Below are 19,131 nucleotides of genomic sequence, written 5' to 3' on the forward strand. Positions count from 1 at the left end.
TTTTCGCAATTTTTACACTTTTGGCCCAAAGTAGAAATTTTTTGCATCTTTGGTCCCTTTTAAATATGAAAAGCATTTTTAACCCTTGAAATGGACTTGGAGCACTAGTAGTCCCCTGTTTTACAGAAAAATACAGTTCAGCCCCTCTAATTTGAAAATCTCGCAAATTGGGCTTTATTGGGCCGAAAAATTCATTTTTGGCCCATTATGCTTAAAAATTTCACATTTAATCCTTCAAAGAGAATATTTCCAGAAAAATACATTGTTGAAACTGTTTTGACTCATTTCATCCATCAGAATTTGTATTTTGTCATTTTGGGCCCTTTAACCTTATATTTTTAACATTTTGAGTCCAAAAATGGGATTTTTAGCCCAAGGAGTTTCATACATCCTAATGGAAATCTCGATTTTAAGGACTTTTTGACTAGTTTCAACACCATAATCACATAAGAACATGTAAATAAACATAGAAATTATAGAAAGCATACATATACTCATAGATCTACACATTTGCTTGTATTCCCCCCCCCCCCCACAAAACTTATAAAAACCGAAGATCTCGAGTTTAAGGAGCTTCTAAGGTGCAAGATCACAAGATTGAATGAATTTAGAAGAGATTTTGATGAAGTGGAGGGAGTTAGATCATAAGTTAGACATTAACTTACCTTAGATGATGGATTTCTTTATGAAGATCCTTAGGCTTCAAGCCAAATTTTCGAGATTTTTGGATGGAAAGAGGGGATGATTCTTGAGTAATTTAGAGAGAGTTTTGTGAGGTGTGTGTGTTCCTTTCTTGCTCTCGGCCAAAGGAAAAAGAGGGAGAAGAGAGTGTGCATGGGAATGTGAGTAAGGCTTGGATGTATGATGAATAATAGCTTAGATACCCACAATATAATATTGAGGTGCCTAGCATAAGTCAACCCTTCCTTTTTCATGGGCTTGGGCCGAAATTTGAAGAGAAGAAAAAGATTTTTGGGCTTTATTGCCCCTAAGCCCATACTAGAGTTAAGTTGAATGGTTGTTGGCCCTATAAAATATAAGTGTGATTTTTATACTTTGTTGGGCTAGTTTAGGTTAATTATGGTTCATAATATTTAATTTATTTCATTCTAGGCCCAATATGGCCCAAAATGTTGAAATAAATGAAAGTAGGTCCAATTAGAGCCTATTTAAAGGTTCTAAGCCCAAGATAGTCAAATTGGAAGCTTATTGGCCCATTGGGCCCCATAAGAAAGTCCTAGTCCAAAGTGGACCTACACAAGAACTTCTAGGGTTTCCAATTACTTGTTGACTATTTGAAGTGCTTGAATGGTGTATTGGATTGAAATTTTTGTTGTCATAGAATAAGCATCATACATGCTCTTAAGTTTTTGACTCTACATTTTACTTGAGTGTAGTGATTACAAGACATAAAATTTCTAGTTGTGACATCATCCCCCCGTTAGAGGGAATTTCGTCCCAAAATTCTGTTTGAAAGCTAGATTTGAGAATGCTAGAATAGGTGAGGGTACTTTTGCTTCATTTGGTCTTCGCGTTCCCACGTGAATTCTGGCCCACGCTTTGCGTTCCACCGTACTTTCACGATCGGGATGCGACTTTGCTTAGTACGTTTCACCTCCCTGTCCATGATTTCAACCAGTTCTTCAACGAACAGGAGATTCTCGTTGATTTCGATCTCGTCAAGGGGAATGACGAGTGTTTCATCCGATAGACACTTCTTTAGATTAGAGACATGGAACACGGGGTGTACATTGTTTTGCTCTGCGGGTAGTTGCAGTTTATACGCCACGGGACCTATTCGGGCGACGATCTCGAAAGGTCCAATGTATCGTGGGTTCAGTTTTCCCCGTTTTCCGAAACGAATAACTCCTTTCCAGGGTGAGACTTTCAATAGTACTCGATCCCCGACCTGAAATTCTAAGGGCTTTCGCCATTTATCGGCGTAGCTCTTTTGTCGGTCGCGCGATGCTTGTAATCGAGCTCTGATTTGAACGATCTTTTCTGTGGTTTCACGAATGATCTCCGGTCCCGTTAGTGCCTTGTCCGACGTATGTGCTTTTGCTAGTTGGGTATCACCCACCTCAGCCCAACATAACGGTGATCTACACTTACGCCCGTATAGTGCTTCGAAAGGAGCGACCTTGATGCTCGAATGGTAACTGTTGTTATACGAGAATTCGACTAAGGGTAAGTGGGTATCCCAAGTCTTCCCAAAGTCTATCACACATGCGCGGAGCATGTCTTCGAGCGTTTGAATGGTTCGTTCACTTTGACCATCCGTTTGTGGATGATAAGCGGTGCTCATGTCGAGATGAGTTCCCAATGCTTTCTGGAGTGATTGCCAAAAACGTGAAGTGAACCTACTGTCCCTATCCGAGATAATAGACACTGGTACTCCGTGGAGTCTCACGATTTCTCGAACTTCTAGGGTTTCCAATTACTTCTTGACTATTTGAAGTGCTTGAATGGTGTATTGGATTGAAATTTTTGTTGTCATAGAGTAAGCATCATACATGCTCTTAAGTTTTTGACTCTACATTTTACTTGAGTGTAGTGATTACAAGACACAAAATTTCTAGTTGTGACACTTTGTGGAACTCATATTTATGTGAGCTAATTATTACATGAAATTGTTAAGTAACATGCAGTAAGGGTTAAATAATCTTAGGGTGATTGACTTGGCCTTATTGTGCAACTCTCGTTTTAGTCTAACCGTTGTAGGTTGAGTCTTTTAGTCGAAGGATTATCTAAGCTTTGTTGAAAGTAATTATATTCATGAAGTAGTTAATTGACATTAGTAGAGGTTCTTCAGCAACTGATGGCAAGGTGAGTGAGGAACCTAGGAGAGCCTTAGAAGTGTTGTAGTAGGTTTGGATGCGCTGTTTAGCAGGGTACTTAGAGTACGAGTTTGAGAAGGTGACTTAGAGGATTCGAAATAATTATTGATGAGAGTATGGATAGGTGTGGAAGGTAGTATATGGCTTGTACTACTAAAAACACATGATTTGTACTCGAATTGAGGAAAGTCTTGAAGATTCTAGGAAGCATGTAAGATGAGGGTTCTTTGAGTATTTTCTAATCAATGTTTGATTGCTTTTCAGTATGCTGATGAGCACACGTGGAGGATGTTCAGTTCTGGTTCAGGCTTAGGTGCTGGTACTGAGCCGTTTGAGGAGCGGATGCGGGAGTTAATTTTGTTGGAGATCACCCGCGGTATTTTGGAGCAGACTCCTGTGATCTTTGGTTCGGTCAAGTAGAGGATTATAGAGAATATGGATGAGCATCTAGGAGCATTTCACACCAAGATTATGGCTATTATGGGAGCGCATACTCTGTCCTTCCGTAAGTTCTATTCTTGTGGGGCTCCTGAGTTCTTTGGGGAGAAGGACCCGATTGCTAGTAGGAAGTGGTTAGCAGACTTGGTGAACACTTTTTGGACGAGCTTCTTCCCCGACGGGTCGAAGGTCAGATTTGCATCTTGTCTTCTGAACGACACAGCTCATGACTGGTGGGAGAAGTTAGATTTTGCTTTAGGGGGCAAGGTCATTGAGACGATTACTTGGGATGAGTTTGTGATTAGGTTTAGGGCTGAGTTTGCACCACCTATCGAGGTGAAAAAGTTGGTGAGGGAGTTTCAGGACCTTCGCCAAACGATTGACACTGTGGTGAGGGTCATTGCCAAATTTAGGGATAAGGCCATATTGGTTCCGCAGTATGCTGCGAATGAGGAGATGAGGAAGAAGAGGTACCATGATGTAACATCCCGACTCCCAGGCATAAATATTTAAAGCTTATAGTCATGTTCTTAGACCTACTCGACGAGTTGGATTCCCCAACTTGTAGTGTAGAAACGATTCAGGCCGCGATTTTATGAGGTCTACTCGACGAGTTGGAGGACCCCAACTCGACGAGTAGGAGATGAAAAATGAAACCCTAATTTCCAGGGTTTTGCACCCTATTTAAAGAGTCATTAGCCTCCCTCAGCCTCCCTTATCGCCCCTCTTGATCTCATAAAACCCTAATCTCACATACTCTCCATTTTTTTGTGTGTTAAGAAGCTTGGAAGGTGGATTTTGTGAAGAAGGCTTGAAGTCTAAGGAGCTTGGAGCAAAAAGAAGCTTGTGGGTCTGACTCTACTTCATCTTGGAATCATTTTGAAGGTAACAAGTCGTTACCTTGACTTATCTTTAGCTAGATCTCTTCATGAAAAGGTTTAGGGCCATTTTCTAGTTGGTTGTGGGTTATTTTGAGTATTGGGCATGATCTGAAGTTGTAACTTCAAATCTGGACCCCTTTAAGTTCCTATAGTCATAAAGGTATTAGATTTAGCAAGCTTGGGCCCTTCTCTTTGGTTTAAACCTTTCTCTTAGCTTGGTCTTGGCATTTAGGACCTTGCATGTACATAAAGTTTGCAACTTTACGTGGAAACCATGCCCTAGGAGGTTAGATATGCAATTTGGAGCTTTGGGGTAGCTTAAAAATGTGTGAATAAGAAATGGAATTAAGGGACTCGACGAGTTGCATGGTCAACTCGACGAGTCAGATGAAGATTGGTCGTTGTTAGTTTCTGCATGGACTTGGCGAGTCAGTGAGACGACTCGACAAGTCAGTTAGGGTTTTTTTGACATTTGGACACCGCATGGACTCGACGAGTCAACTAGGGTTTTCACGATTTCTCAAATTCTGGAGGAACTTGACGATTCATTAAGCTGCACTCGACGAGTTGGGTCAACATGGACTGTTGACCTTGACCATTGACTTTGACTTTGACCAAGGATTGACCAGTTTAACTTCTGGGGGTATTTTAGTAATTTGGGAATTTATTGAAGTGGATCATTGGTGGATGTAGGTGTTGGATTTGGAGCTATATTTAGAGGAGTTTGACATTATCATCCCAAGCTACTTTTGAGGTGAGTTGTCCTCATTATACTAACAGGGTCGAAGGCACTAATGTCGGCCCTTTTCGAATTTGTATCCGGGTTTATTGCATGATATGCTTATTGATTTACATCCTGGTAATTAGGATGGTGATATGCTTAGCGACCTGGTTAGGTCGGTATCCTGGTACATAGGATAATGCTACGTTAGTGACCAGTTAGGTCGGTATCCTGGTTATAGGATGTTGCTATGTTAGTGACCGGTTAGGTTGGTATCCTAGTTATAAGATGTTGCTATGATTAGTGATCTGTTAGATCGGTTTGGCTGTTATATACATGTTAGCGTATGATATTTATGTGCACATGATTGTTTGATTGGGGTTGGGTTGAGGCAGGCCTGCTTTATGCTGAAGGCCAACATACCCTAGGTGGACCGGATGGACTACAGACCTGGGATGGCATATTAGTCAGGCTGAAGGCCCGACGAGTGGTCCAAATAGGCTGATGGCCCTGAGAGGTAGTCCAGATGTGTCGAAGGCTCTGAGAGCAGTCCAGATAGACTGATGGCTTGCGAGGCGGTCTAGTCAGGCTGATGGCTCATTATGCATGTTGTTTGTTTATATGATATGACTATGATTCTATGGCATTGGTATTTTGAGGAAACTCACTAAGCTTCAGGCTTACAGTTGTTGATTTTGTTTCAGGTACTTCTGATGATAGCGGGAAGGCGAATGCATGATCATTCACCTCCTTATGTTTTTATGATTTGATTTTGGGATACTATGACATTAAACCATTTTGAAAACATATTTGTAATAATTATCGGTTTTTGAATGATTTAAAAAGTTTTGAATTGGCTTGATTTTTATGAGTGTTACAAGTTGGTATCAGAGCCTTGGTTTGATTGAATTGGAGGGAACACTCACGTGTCTCCAGTCTCAAACTAAGGACAAGAATTTAAAATGATTTTTCAAATGGTTTTCAAAATACTAAAGGAGGATGCAAGTGTACAATCAGCCGGAGCCACTAAGTAGACCCCAAAATACCTTATGGATTATTTGATTTTGTGATATGTTAGAACAACATGCTAGTATTTGGCTAGGGATCTTCAAGAATTGCATGATATAATTGTCTGATTATATGATGCTTGATAGCCTAGGGTTGTTCCTTATATGAAATTGACATCATTAGTGTAGCTGCTTAGTGTATGCATCACTGCCGTACATAATTAAGATCTTATAGCTTGAGAATGTTTGGTTTGGCCTTATTTCCTGTTGTTGTTTGATGAAGGGCTTAGGGTAGGATCAAGTATTCGAAAGTCTATAGGGTCCAACGTTATGTATGGTTAGCATACACAAGTGCTGCAGGGTTGGTGGAAGTTTCATGGGTGGGTTGTGCGAAGCCGGTAGGCTAGCTATGAGATATCTAGCATTCCTATAACAGTGAGGATTGAGCACTCACCATGTTTATGTATATTGTTAGGGCGTTGTGACGATACTTGAGACAAATATGGGTAGGTGTGGAAGGTAGTATGTGCATGTACTACTAAAAGCGCATGACCCATACGCGTAGCAAGGAAGTCACAACCCCTAGGGTTTAGTTGGGAGTTGGTTCCCCATTATTTATGCGGATTATCTGATATCTTCCTGGTGTATTTTCAGTATGGTGGTTACGAGACGCTTTGTGACTAGATCTGGATCAGGATCAGGAGATGGCGGGTAGGAGGGACCGACAGTGCCTGAGGTCATTGGTCAAATGAGGTCGGATGAGATGTTGTTGCTGTGTTCCGAGCACAGCTACTGGAGATGTTTAGATCTATTAAGACCACCATGGTTGAGTACTTTGATGAGCGCTATGCAGCCATTGCTGAGACGGCTGTCGCAGCAACTACAACAACTGTAACGGTGACAAGGGGAGGAGCTGGTCGGGATTTTCAGTATCGGGACTTCGATAACACAAAGCCCCCGACATTTTATGCGACTCAGGATTCGATCAGAGCCATGAGGTGGTTTTCCAGAAGTGGAGGGGTGTTTCTTCACATGCTCGTGTCCTACTGACCAGAAGGTCAGATGTACCCTAAACCTGCTGAGGTCTAGGGCAAAGGACTGGTGGAGGTTGATGACTGGGTCTTACTCTGATTAAGTTACAACTAATAGAGCAGAGGCAGACCCTGATGTAGTCACAGTCGGCGCCAAAGCGGTCTAAGACTGCTGATTCCAGGTCAGGAGGACTGCAGGGCTGCACTTGTGGCAAGTGCGGGAATGGTCACTCGGGGGTTTGTAGGTCGAGCAGTGCGTGCTGCAAATGCGGCAAGGAGGGGCATTTTGCGAGGGATTGTCTTCAGACAGCCCCGATTCAGGATTTGAGGATCTGTTACTATTGCCATCAGGTTGGTCACGTGAAGACCAACTGTCCACAACTAGCTGCCAGGCCGGCGCAGGCTCCAGCGCCGGCTACACTGAGGATTACTGACGGGAGTCAAGGTAGAGCAGCACCCCGAGGGCTCGGGGACGCGCCTTCTAACTTACAGTAGAGAAGGCCAGGGCAGCACCTGTGACAACCCGAAACTTTTTCCGTTATCCTTACCCACTTTCCGTTAATAAACTTTGAGTTTTTATTAAATTCTATTAAATTTCTTGGTTTGGGAAAGGCTTTACATTTTTAAATAAATAATATGTATTTTATATGATTCGGAATAAACCGGAAATCACGCGAAAAACTTGAACTTCCGTGAAAATCACCGAGCTCATGGCCAGGACGAGTTTACGGTCGTAAACTCGTGTACGACCGTAAACCTATTTACGGTCGGTGCCAGGTGGACCCCACCACTGACCAAACCCCCAACCTATAAATACTGGACCCCCACTCTAATTTGAACCTTCTTGGCCGGAAACACCCACTTTCTCTCTCTAAACCTCATGACCGTAAACACCATAAAGCCCTCCTTTCACCCGAAAGACGTTGGAAATCGTCATTTGGGGCCGTTTTGGAGCATCTGGAACACTTTTTCGGCGAAAACAAGCACATTTGTTCTTGATTTTACGGCCGTAATCCTTCAGATCTTCAAAAGCCGCAAACTCAGTTCACGACCGTAAACCCAGTTCTCGGCCGTAAACTCCATTCACGGCCACAAACCTTGTTCACGGCCATAAACACCATATACAGTTGTAAACAACTCTTTCGTGGGGAAAATCCTGTTTCCTCCATTCAACCAACGCCACCACCACCTCCTCAGTTCAATCCTGCTATGTTTCACGCAGTTGTTACTGCTGCTGTGGCTGCCGCGATGTCACAGATAAATTCTGGCGGCTCTGGTGGATCGGGGAGTGGTATTCATCCCCAGAATCATGAAGGGAGTCAGGGACACCAGAAGGAGTGCTCCTATAAAGACTTCATGAATGTAAAATCCACATCTTTTGACGAAAATGGAGGTATTATTGCCTTGACTCGATGGTTCGAAAAGATCGAATTTATCTTCGGTATTTGTTCCTATTCTGAAGTCAGCAAGGTGAAATTCGCCACTTGCACTTTCACCAACAGAGCACTGGACCTGGTGGAATGGTCGAGTCAAATCCTTAACCCTATAAGTAGCGAATGCTATGGGTTAGGAGAGCTTGAAAGATCTCATGCTTGCTGAGTACTGCCCACGGGGCGAAATGCAGAAACTGGAGCACGAGCTATGGTACTTGAAGATGAAGGGTTCCGACATTGCTGCCTACACTTCTAGGTTTTAAGACGTAGCACTTCTTTGCCTGGGAATGGTCACCCCGGAAAGCAAGAAGATAGAGAGATACATTTGGGGATTGACTCCCCCAACTCAAGGAAATGTCTTAGCTGCCAGGCCAATCACTTTTGATAGCACCAAGTGCCTGGTGTAGAATCTCATAGATCATGGGATTGATCTTGATAAAGTGACAGCCGCTCTCGAACCAACGAAAAGCAGCAACGAGAAAAGAAAGTTTTGGAAGCAGCAAAAGGGCCAATCTTCGTAGGAGCCCTCCAAGAAACAACATACGGTGGCAGTTCACGCTGCTACTACTCCTGCCACTGTGCTCGCAACTCAAGCACCTACCAGTGGATGTACTGGTACCTTCCCTTTGTGTAGCAAGTGTAGTTATCATCATCGCATTACCGGCCCATGCCGTGAAATGCTCTGCAACAACTGTGGTAAGAAGGGTCACTAGGCTCGAGGTTGCAGAACACCAGCCCAACCAACCAATCAGGCCTCTGGAGCAGGTATTAGTCAAGCCTGTTATGGCTGTGGAGAAGTCGGGCATTATAAGAGAAACTGTCCCAAGGCAACAACAACTGGTAGCACAGGGAGAGTACTATCTATGGGGCAACAGGAGGCAGTTACTGACCCTACCGTTGTTACGGGTACGTTCCTACTTGAGAACTCTTATGCATGCACTCTTTTCGATTATGGTGCGGAGAGAAGTTTTGTTATTCATGCATTCAAGCATCTTCTCAAACATAAACCCCAACCTTTAACCGAAACATTTACCGGCAAGATGGCTAACGGTGAGAAAGAGAGAACTAACGACATATTCGTGGGCTGTACCGTTACCCTAAACGATCATTCCTTTCCCATCGACCTTATGCTAGTTTCCATAAAAAGCTTCGATGTCATCATCGGAATGGATTGGTTGAGCCCCAATCGTGCTGATATCCTTTGTTACGAAAAAGCTATCCGTTTCAATCTTCCCTCTGGTGAGACCCTCATGATCTATGGTGATAAACTCAGCTCAAACCTTCGTATCATTTCGTGCATCAAAGCCCAAAAATTTCTACGAAATGAGTGTCATGCATTCCTAGCTCATGTCGTTAGCGAGAAACAGGAAGTTAAAGACCATGAGAGCATCCCCGAAGTCTGCAACTTTCCTGATGTTTTTTCCGAAGAGCTCCTGGGAATCCCTCCCGAGTGCCAAGTCAAGTTTCAAATCGACTTAATCCCCCAAGCTACCCCCGTAGCTAAGTCCCCATACCGCTTAGCGCCGACAGAAATGCAGGACTTATCCAGTTAGCTCAATGAGTTGCTCAACAAAGGATTCATCAGACCGAGTTCCTCACCCTGGGGAACCCCAGTCTTATTTGTGAAAAAGAAGGATGGATCTTTTCGGATGTGCATTGACTACCGCGAACTGAACAAGCTCACTGTCAAAAACCGTTACCCTCTTCCTCGAATCGACGACCTATTCGATCAACTTCAAGGAGCTAGCTACTTCTCCAAAATAGACCTAAGATCAGGGTACCATCAGCTGCGAGTCCACGAGAGTGATGTTCCTAATACAACATTTCAGACTCGTTATGGTCACTATGAATTTGTAGTAATGCCCTTCGGTCTAACCAACACACCGACAGTATTCATGGACCTGATGAATTGGGTGTGCCGTTCCTTCCTGGACAAGTTCGTAATCGTGTTCATCGATGATATACTTGTCTGTTCTAGAAGTGAGGAAGAACACCGACAACACTTGAGATTGGTGTTGGAAACTCTAAGGGCGGAGAAGCTATACGCGAAATTCTCCAAGTGCGAATTTTGGATTCGAAAAGTAACCTTCCTAGGTCATGTGGTAAGCGAGGAAGGCATACACCTGGACCTCTCTAAAATCAAAGCGAAAGAGAACTGGTCAGCACCAAAGACGCCCACAAAAATCCTTCAATTCTTGGGTCTCGCTGGCTATTATCGCAGATTTATCCATAATTTTTCCAGAATTGTCAAACCCTTAACCACTCTGACTAAGAAAGGCGTACCCTTTTGTTGGAGTGAAAAGCAAGACACTGCGTTCCAATCGTTGAAGCGGGCCCTATGCAGCACACCTATATTGTCTCTATCCGAAAGGACGGAGGACTTCGTTGCCTATTGTGATGCATCCAATCAGGGCCTAGGCTGTGTGCTCATGCAGCGGGGAAAAGTCATTGATTATGCCTCAAGACAGCTGAAAGCACACGAAGTCAACTACACAACGCACGACCTGGAATTGGGAGCAGTGGTCTTCGCATTTAAGACATGGAGACATTATCTCTACGGAACCGAGTGCACTATCTTCATTGACTATAAAAGCCTGCAACACATTTTCGACCAGAAGGACCATTCGAGATCCTTGCTAGGATCGGTATCGTAGCATAGAAACTTCGTCTACCACAAGAGCTTAACAACATTCATCCTGTCTTCCACGTCTTGAACCTTAAAAAGTGTCTATCTGACGAGACCCTTATGATCCCTCTCGATGAGATTGAAATCAACGATAATCTCAACTTCGTGGAAGAACCGGTTGAAATCATGGACAGAGAGATCAAACGAACGAAACAATGTAACATCCGGATTTCCAGGTATTATATTTTATTATTTATTTTTGGAGATTAGAGAGGGACTTGACGAGTGGATGCTTGGACTCGTCGAGTAGGATCGCGATTCGCTGACTATTAAATGAAGGGACTCGACGATTCGGTAAGGGTGGACTCGACGAGTCTGTGCTGACGAATGAAACCCTAAATCCTCGAGCTTGTGCCCTATTTAAAGGACCTTATAGCCTCTTTGTGACAATAGTCAATTTCGGGTCAAGTCAAAGTCGAACAAAGTTATCGAGTCAAACCGGTCAACTCAATTAAACCTTGTATATTAGGGTTGTGTTATGTAATTACTGTATAACTCACTATTTTAATGAGAAAATATCACTTGGAAAATTTGTGTGTTTAATTTTCCTTAGCCTTAGTGCTAGACAATGAACTAAACCAATAAAACAATGTTGCATACTCATCGGGAGTGTGTAAGGTCCTTGAACATGGCTTAACGGGACTTACGGACCTTGCGTTGCGAAGTCGGACACTCACAAATGTCACACACGAAACCTCTCTCAATCGTTTTCACTCTATCTCTCTTTATCGAGAATCTCTCCCAAATCTCTCTCAAAAGTTACCGTAACTTTTTGAAGTCATTCGGGTCATTCCGACCCTTAATCGGGTCAAAAACCACTTAAAACGGGGTAAAAACGGATAAAATAGACTTAAGGATCCGTAACCCCTCTTAAGGAGCCGAAACCCCTCTTAGGAACCGAACTTGTCAGAAGCGAAGACAACAGAAGCGAAATGAACCGAACCCAAAGGGTCCTCTCGGGCCCGAACCTTGCACCAGGGGACCGAAGCCACCTTCACCTTCGCCTCTTACTCCCTGTTCGCTCCATTTCACCTTCGGCTCAACAACAGAAGGGACCGAACCTCGACCTAGGACCGAGAGGTCTCGCAGGAGGCTCATTTTCACCCGGTTTTCGACTAGTTTTGTGTTTTAGGCCCGTTTTTAATTGTTTTAACGTGGGATTTTCACCCAAAACCTTATTTTAACAATTAAAACCCATAAATCATTAATTCCCCACGTTTTTAATATAAATATTATCCAAGAAATGAGTGGGTGAAGTACAAGGTTGAGTGTTGACTTTGCTTTACCTTATGACACAAGCAACCACCCCCACACCCACTCTATGACCAGCCACACCTCCCCACCTTACCTAGGTCACTTCAATGTCATTTCCACTCATTTACCAGCCCTCCCCATGTCCTTAGGGCTGGAACATCTATCCTCTCTCCTCATTTCTCTCATTTCACCAAAGATCCAACTCCACTTTTCTCTCAAATTTTTTCTCTCTAATTCGAGATTCCAAGGCTGATCATCAAGTGTTCTCCCACTCTTGGTAAGTATAATTCATCCTTCTTGTGATTAATACACTTCATTCTACTCCAATCATCGATTCCTTACACAAACATCATCACATTCATGTTAGATCTTCGAATCTCCAAGTGATCTTTCAAGTGTTCTTGAGTTAAACACTTCCATTCTTCAACAATCATCTACTGAAATCACTCAAGATGAGTTCATACCCATATATTTTCATGTTTTCTTAAGTTTTTAGGGGGGGGGGGATACAAGTTAAAACACTAAGAACATAACTAAACTTTTCTAACAGCTTTCATCAGAAAAGTTGGACTCCATTCACGGACTATTTTGGACAACTTAAACATTTTAGTTTTCAAAACTGTTTTAGGTGAAAGTAGTTCCAGTTCTTAGCTTTAAAATTATTACTTGCACATCTCCATACAATTTTTCTACAATTTATGGTGATTTTTGCAAAACAGCCTATCATTTCAAGAACAAATCTGGACTAGTCTGTGAATATGGACATTTTAACACACGTTAAAGATTTCCAAAAATCATGATAAAAATTATGAGTAAACTAGACACATTTTAGGAACTCTCAGAATTTACAGATTCTGTTTTCAACTCCGTATGATTTTTTCTAAAAACAGCGCAGAAAGGTTAAAAACTAGTTAACAACTTATAACTTTCATAACACTTTGTATTATGTTGAGCAAAGTGTATAACAATAAGTTCTAAATATTGAATGTATTTCCTTGTTAGTTTAACATCATAAACTGAAACTTAGTCATTCATGATAAGATTATTCATTCATTTAGAACGCACATATTAAACTATAATAAGTATAGTTTATGGATTTATAACACTAAAGTGTTTTCATAAAAGAGTTCTGATACATTACAAATGTTTGGATAAACTATAATAGGTATAGTTTATGGATCATTTACTTTTCAAACCCAAATATCAAAGGTTTTCAGGTTAGTTCACGTAAATCTGTTAATGAATAAATTTGTGAGTCATTCTCTTCGGGTTACTCACTACTAAAAAAACAGCCTTTTACGACGCTCATTGCGCGTCGTAAAAGGCTCAGACGACGCGCAAATGCGCGTCAAGGAAGGCCCTGTCATAAAGAGAGACGATGCGCATTTACGACCCTCATTTACGACGCGCAATTACGACGCGCGTTTACGACATGCAATGCGTATCAAGGAAGGCCCTGTCATAAAGGAAAACGACACGCATTCGCGTGTCGTAACCTTACGACGCGCGTGTTAATGACACGCAATGCGTATCAAGAAAGCCACTGTCAAGAAAGGCCATGTCATAAATGTATACGCACACATTTTTGCGTATCATAATTTTAAATGTTTTAAAAAAATATTATTTATAGATTTACTTATTTTCAAATTAAATTTGTATTTAATGTTTCATAATAGAAAATAAAATATCATATACAAAAAATAGAATCCATTGCATAAATTTAATGTCATACAAATAATCGTTCCATGGAAAGATAAAACAAATCAATAGAAGTTGTAACAAAAATTTCACCTTTTTTAGTACTCCTTGAGCTAATTTCTTATTGTTTTCGCGCATTAAGCTTAGGAATACGTTTATTTGCTAATATGATGGCCGGTCATAGTTTAGTAAAGATTTTAAGTGGGTTCGCTTGGACTATGCTATGTATGAATGATATTTTGTTTTTTATAGGGGATCTTGGTCCTTTATTTATAGTTCTTGCATTAACCGGTCTGGAATTAGGTGTAGCTATATTACAAGCTAATGTAAACGAATTAGATACAAAAAATACAATTCATTGCCCCTTTGCTTATTTAAGATCAACCTGCAAGTAGCTAATTAATCTGTACAAATTCACCCTTGTTTCTAATCATTTTCTTAAATACTTTTCAAACATAATTCATCCATAGTACCTGAACTATAGTTGCAGCCTTATTTCTTCTTCTTCTGAACTCATCTCTTGGAACCATTGCTCTAAGCTTAGTCTGAATAGATACAACAACTACCTGTTTCTAGAAGAAATCAGATATAAAATATGGAGCCAAACAAACCATACCTTTGGTTACACTATAAACAGACCCAACAGAAACGTGAACAAGACCAGCAACAGATGAAATCAAAACAATGTTTTCAGCTCCAGAAGCTTTTAAAAGAGGATGTGTATGTTGACACATATGGTAACAAGACTCCAAATTGGTAGCCATGATCATGGAGTACTTGGTAGCCATGATCATGGAGTACGTAAACATTTAAATTCTCTTGCAACAGGGATCAATATTATTAAATAAGAACGAGTTTGAGATTGACAACCATAACAATGGTCTGATTTTTTTATGAAAAAAAAACATCAATGAATATACCTCAAACATTTCTATTGCAGACACCCTAAGGTTGCAAATGCAATAAATGCCCAACCTTCGATCCAAGATAGCTTCAAAGTTTGAAGAGGCGACTCAGCTTCGGTTAACCATATGTGGTTTATTCTTTTCTGACTGATGATGCTTTAAGATTACCCAATCAAATACGTAATCAAAATCAAATCCTGAAATAAGTAGAACATCATATTAATCAAAAAATAATATCAAGAGTTAAACATCAGATACAATGTTATACAAATTTTACAGCATAAATGTCGTTAAATTTCTATAATATTGTATTATATGAATAAAGGATATACCTTCTCCCGTAAGTAAGTCACGAAAAAGGAGCTTCAAGAATCCATAATTAGGTTTTTGATCAAATGTTAAAGATCTGCAATATTTGAAGTAAGTGGCAATAAAACATGATAAACAAATTGAAAATGATTTTCATACTCCACTAAAACAATTTAAATATGACTGTTATTTTAGCAGTAGCCAACTATCCCTATAAAAAAGTTATATCTTGTATATTGTTTCACAAATACCTCAATAGGAGTCGATACTTTCTTTTCACATATTTTGTCATATTTTTGCTTCTTTGTTGCACTTTTTAGACCCTGCCATGGGAGACTGCAAAAAAAAAAAAAACAAAAAAACAAAAAGCTCATTTTTTTTAGATTTCACAACATACTCAATTAAAATATTTAAGCACATACCTTTCAAAAAGTACAAGAAAACATAGCCCAGAGACTCCAAGTCATCACGCCGACTTTGTTCTGAATTTATATATAAAAAAAAGAAAATATTGTATAAGAGAAAATGCAAATAAAAATATCAAATTGTAAAAAGAATTATGCAGAAATAATTGCATGCCAATTCCCAAATGGGTATTACAGCTAGCATAAGGTGATTTTTGCAATTTTTGTTCCAAAAACTTATTTTCAAGTTTCCTTATGATTTTGGTCCACTTGTCATCTATGTTAACCGTCTGGCTGTTGAACTTTTCATTATGACGAAAATTGAATATATATATATATATATATATATATATATATATATATATATATATATAGAGGGAGAGAGAGCTAGGTTCAAATGTTTTTAGCAACTATTGTGTGCCTAAATGCACCAATGAGAATTCAAGAAATAATAAATAATTAAATAAATCATTAAAGGGTATTTTGGACCTTTTGTACTTTTGTTTAAGGAAATTATTTAATTGAAATCATTCAATTAAGGAATTAAACTAAATATATTTGACCTAGATATGTTTGCGGCCGAACACTTCATCATCGACATCAACACCATCACCATCACTGATTCTACTTCTTCTTCTACAATCGACGGATCCAAAAGGGAGCACATACTCTCGTCTCGCAATCGATGATGGATTCTGGGGTCGATGAGGCTGAAGAAGGGGATGCGGAGGAGCGGTGGCGCTGTTGTGGGGTCTATGAACACGAATGAGAAGTGAGGAGCAAACGGTCAGGAAATCTCGACGATTGCAGGTACTTGGATGGAGGTATCCTCCGGCATCCTCCTGTTCTTCTTTCTTTGGTCCGGTAATCCAACAACTAGGGGATATAACTGGAAATTATTTACCTCAATCGAGATTGATTTTATCTCAATTTTTTTTCAAGATCGAGATTGTGTTCATCATCTTATTAAATTCGATTTCTTCAATGGTTTATTTCTGTTCGATTGAAGAAATATTCTGATACAACTTGCACTTCACAGTCATAAGTTGGATTTTGTTTCGAAAAAGTCAAAATTGGTGTTCATATTTCTAAATCGATAATGTAAATGTGTGTTTGTTTCTTGAATTCATGACTGGGAATGAATGTATATGTGTGTTGATGATTCGATCACAGCTATTGAATTTTGTATACAATCACAGCTCTTGAATTATGTAATGTATTATATTAGAATTTATTTTATATAAATGTATTCTATTAGAATGTTTGAGAATAATTGTCAACAACAAGTACATTCTGTCAGAATTTATAGTTTTTATTCTCTTAGAATGCATTGAATTTTTTAATTTTTGAATCTTGATTATGTTTTCTTTGTGGATTTAGGTTTTGAAGAGGCTAACATTGATGTGGAGAAGGAAGAAAACATAGAGAATGAGAGTGTATTATACCAGAACGTGTTATGCTACAATGTATAAAATGTTGCTAAAAAAATAATATTCTATCAGAATAGATTAGTGTTTTTGTTAGATTGTGATGTTTTTTTTCTTTTTTCTTTCAGAATGTTGTTATTATTCAATGAATCACAATCATACAATGTAATTATTTGGTATATTATTAGTTCAAGAATTGATTTTGTGTATTCTTTTTAGAATGTATTTACTAGTTTATGGTTGGCATTCTGTCATTTTGACAGAATAAAATTGAAAAATATATTTACTAGTTTATGGTTAACATTCTAACATTCTGACAGAATAAAATCGAATTTTTAATTTTGAATTAATTTAAAATATTCAAATTTTTAAAAATAAAGGAATTAATTATCCCTAAAAATCCGAAAATTTCCTTTTTTAATATAGGTTAATTGACTAAAATGCCCTTATGCTGAAATTTGTGTGATTATATGGTATATGTTATCCTATTCTACTATCATAGACCCTCAGATCATGACCTTTGATTATATTCCATCCGATGGTCCAAATCTGTGCATTCTGGCACACAATAGTTACTAGAAACAATATAACCTAACCCTATATATATATATATATATATATATATATATATATATATATATATATATATATATATATATAGACACACACACATACACACACCTTAGGGACCAAATAAGAGAAATTTACAAATTTTGCCCATGTGAAATATTGTTTTTTTTCAGTTTTGGTCCAAGGGTAAAACGACCATTTTGAAAAATCTATTAGCTACGCTGTTTACTTATAGGTCACATGGACCAAAATCTTTATGAAACTTCAACTACACTCACTACTCAGAGACCAAAGCTATAATTTATTTAAAACCAGAGACAAAATGTGCCGACATCTTGCCCCTGTAATTATATCAAAAAGTCAAACCAAAAATTTGACCACTCTTACTATCTTTAGTAAGATAAACAAGAAAATATCCAAGTTGTTCAAAAGTTACCTTGACTCTGTAGATTCACAAAAAAAAAAAAAAAAAAAAAACAGAAAACGAAAATCAGTTTTGGTCATGATATATGATTTTAAGTTTTTAACAATAAGATCATCAGTTTCAAATTTGAATGAAAACCAACCTTCCATAGAACTCTTCAACAAGCTCAACTGCAAATGACAACCGAGATATATCAGCTTCACGTATCTGAAAAGATTTTTAAAAAAATAGCAGCAGACTTACATTTCTTGTTTGAAAAAACTAATAAATAAATAAATCAAGCAGTTTTTAAAGATGAAACCAACTGTTTCAGGAAAATTATAGATAAGCACTGAACTTAAAACCGTTGCCAGAGCAAATATCCTGAAGAAATGTGGATCAGAAAAGAAAATCCATTGATTATAAATTTATAATTTATAATTTATAATTTATAAACAATAAGAAAAAGACAAACATCTGTCATCATAAACGTTTGATTTCCCTATACTTTCAAATCCTTCCGTATCCAGATAAAAGACTGAGGTTTTAAATCCATCAATGTCCATTTCAACTGGTGTTCTCCATACCCATATTCCTAAAAAACCATAAATGAAAGATTACATTTATACTTGGACCAAAAAATTATAAATACTACACTTGAATCAATAATATTAAAATGATTTTCTGTAGGGTGGCATCTGTGGCTGAATCGATGGATACAGTGGCTTCATCCAGCACTAGGATTTTGTTTCTTCTGAGTAAAACTCCTCCAAGACAGAAGAGTTGTCTTTGCCCAGCACTCCAGCTAGCCAATAACTTGTTGTTGCCTAGAAGTGTTCTTAATGATTAATCCTCTTAATGTTACTGGTTTTAGTAGTTCATTTTTATTTTCAGATAGAGAAGGCTCTAAACCTATAATGACATCTTTATGAGCATTCACAAGCTCTTCAAATGCAGCTCCTCATACTTTTCTGATTGTGTAACTTGACCGCCTTTCATAACCTTAAAAGGGAAAAAAGAATTAAATGCAAATGGTAAAATAGACTTAAAACCAATATATAAAGCCATCATGTGTAACTAAATTTATAGATTTTTTATTCTGATTACATGAATATTGTCAACAAATG

The sequence above is a fragment of the Lactuca serriola genome, chromosome 5 (genome assembly GCF_051521515.1).
Source record: "Lactuca serriola cultivar US96UC23 chromosome 5, Lser_US96UC23_V15, whole genome shotgun sequence".
NCBI classification, from domain to species: Eukaryota; Viridiplantae; Streptophyta; class Magnoliopsida; order Asterales; family Asteraceae; genus Lactuca; species Lactuca serriola.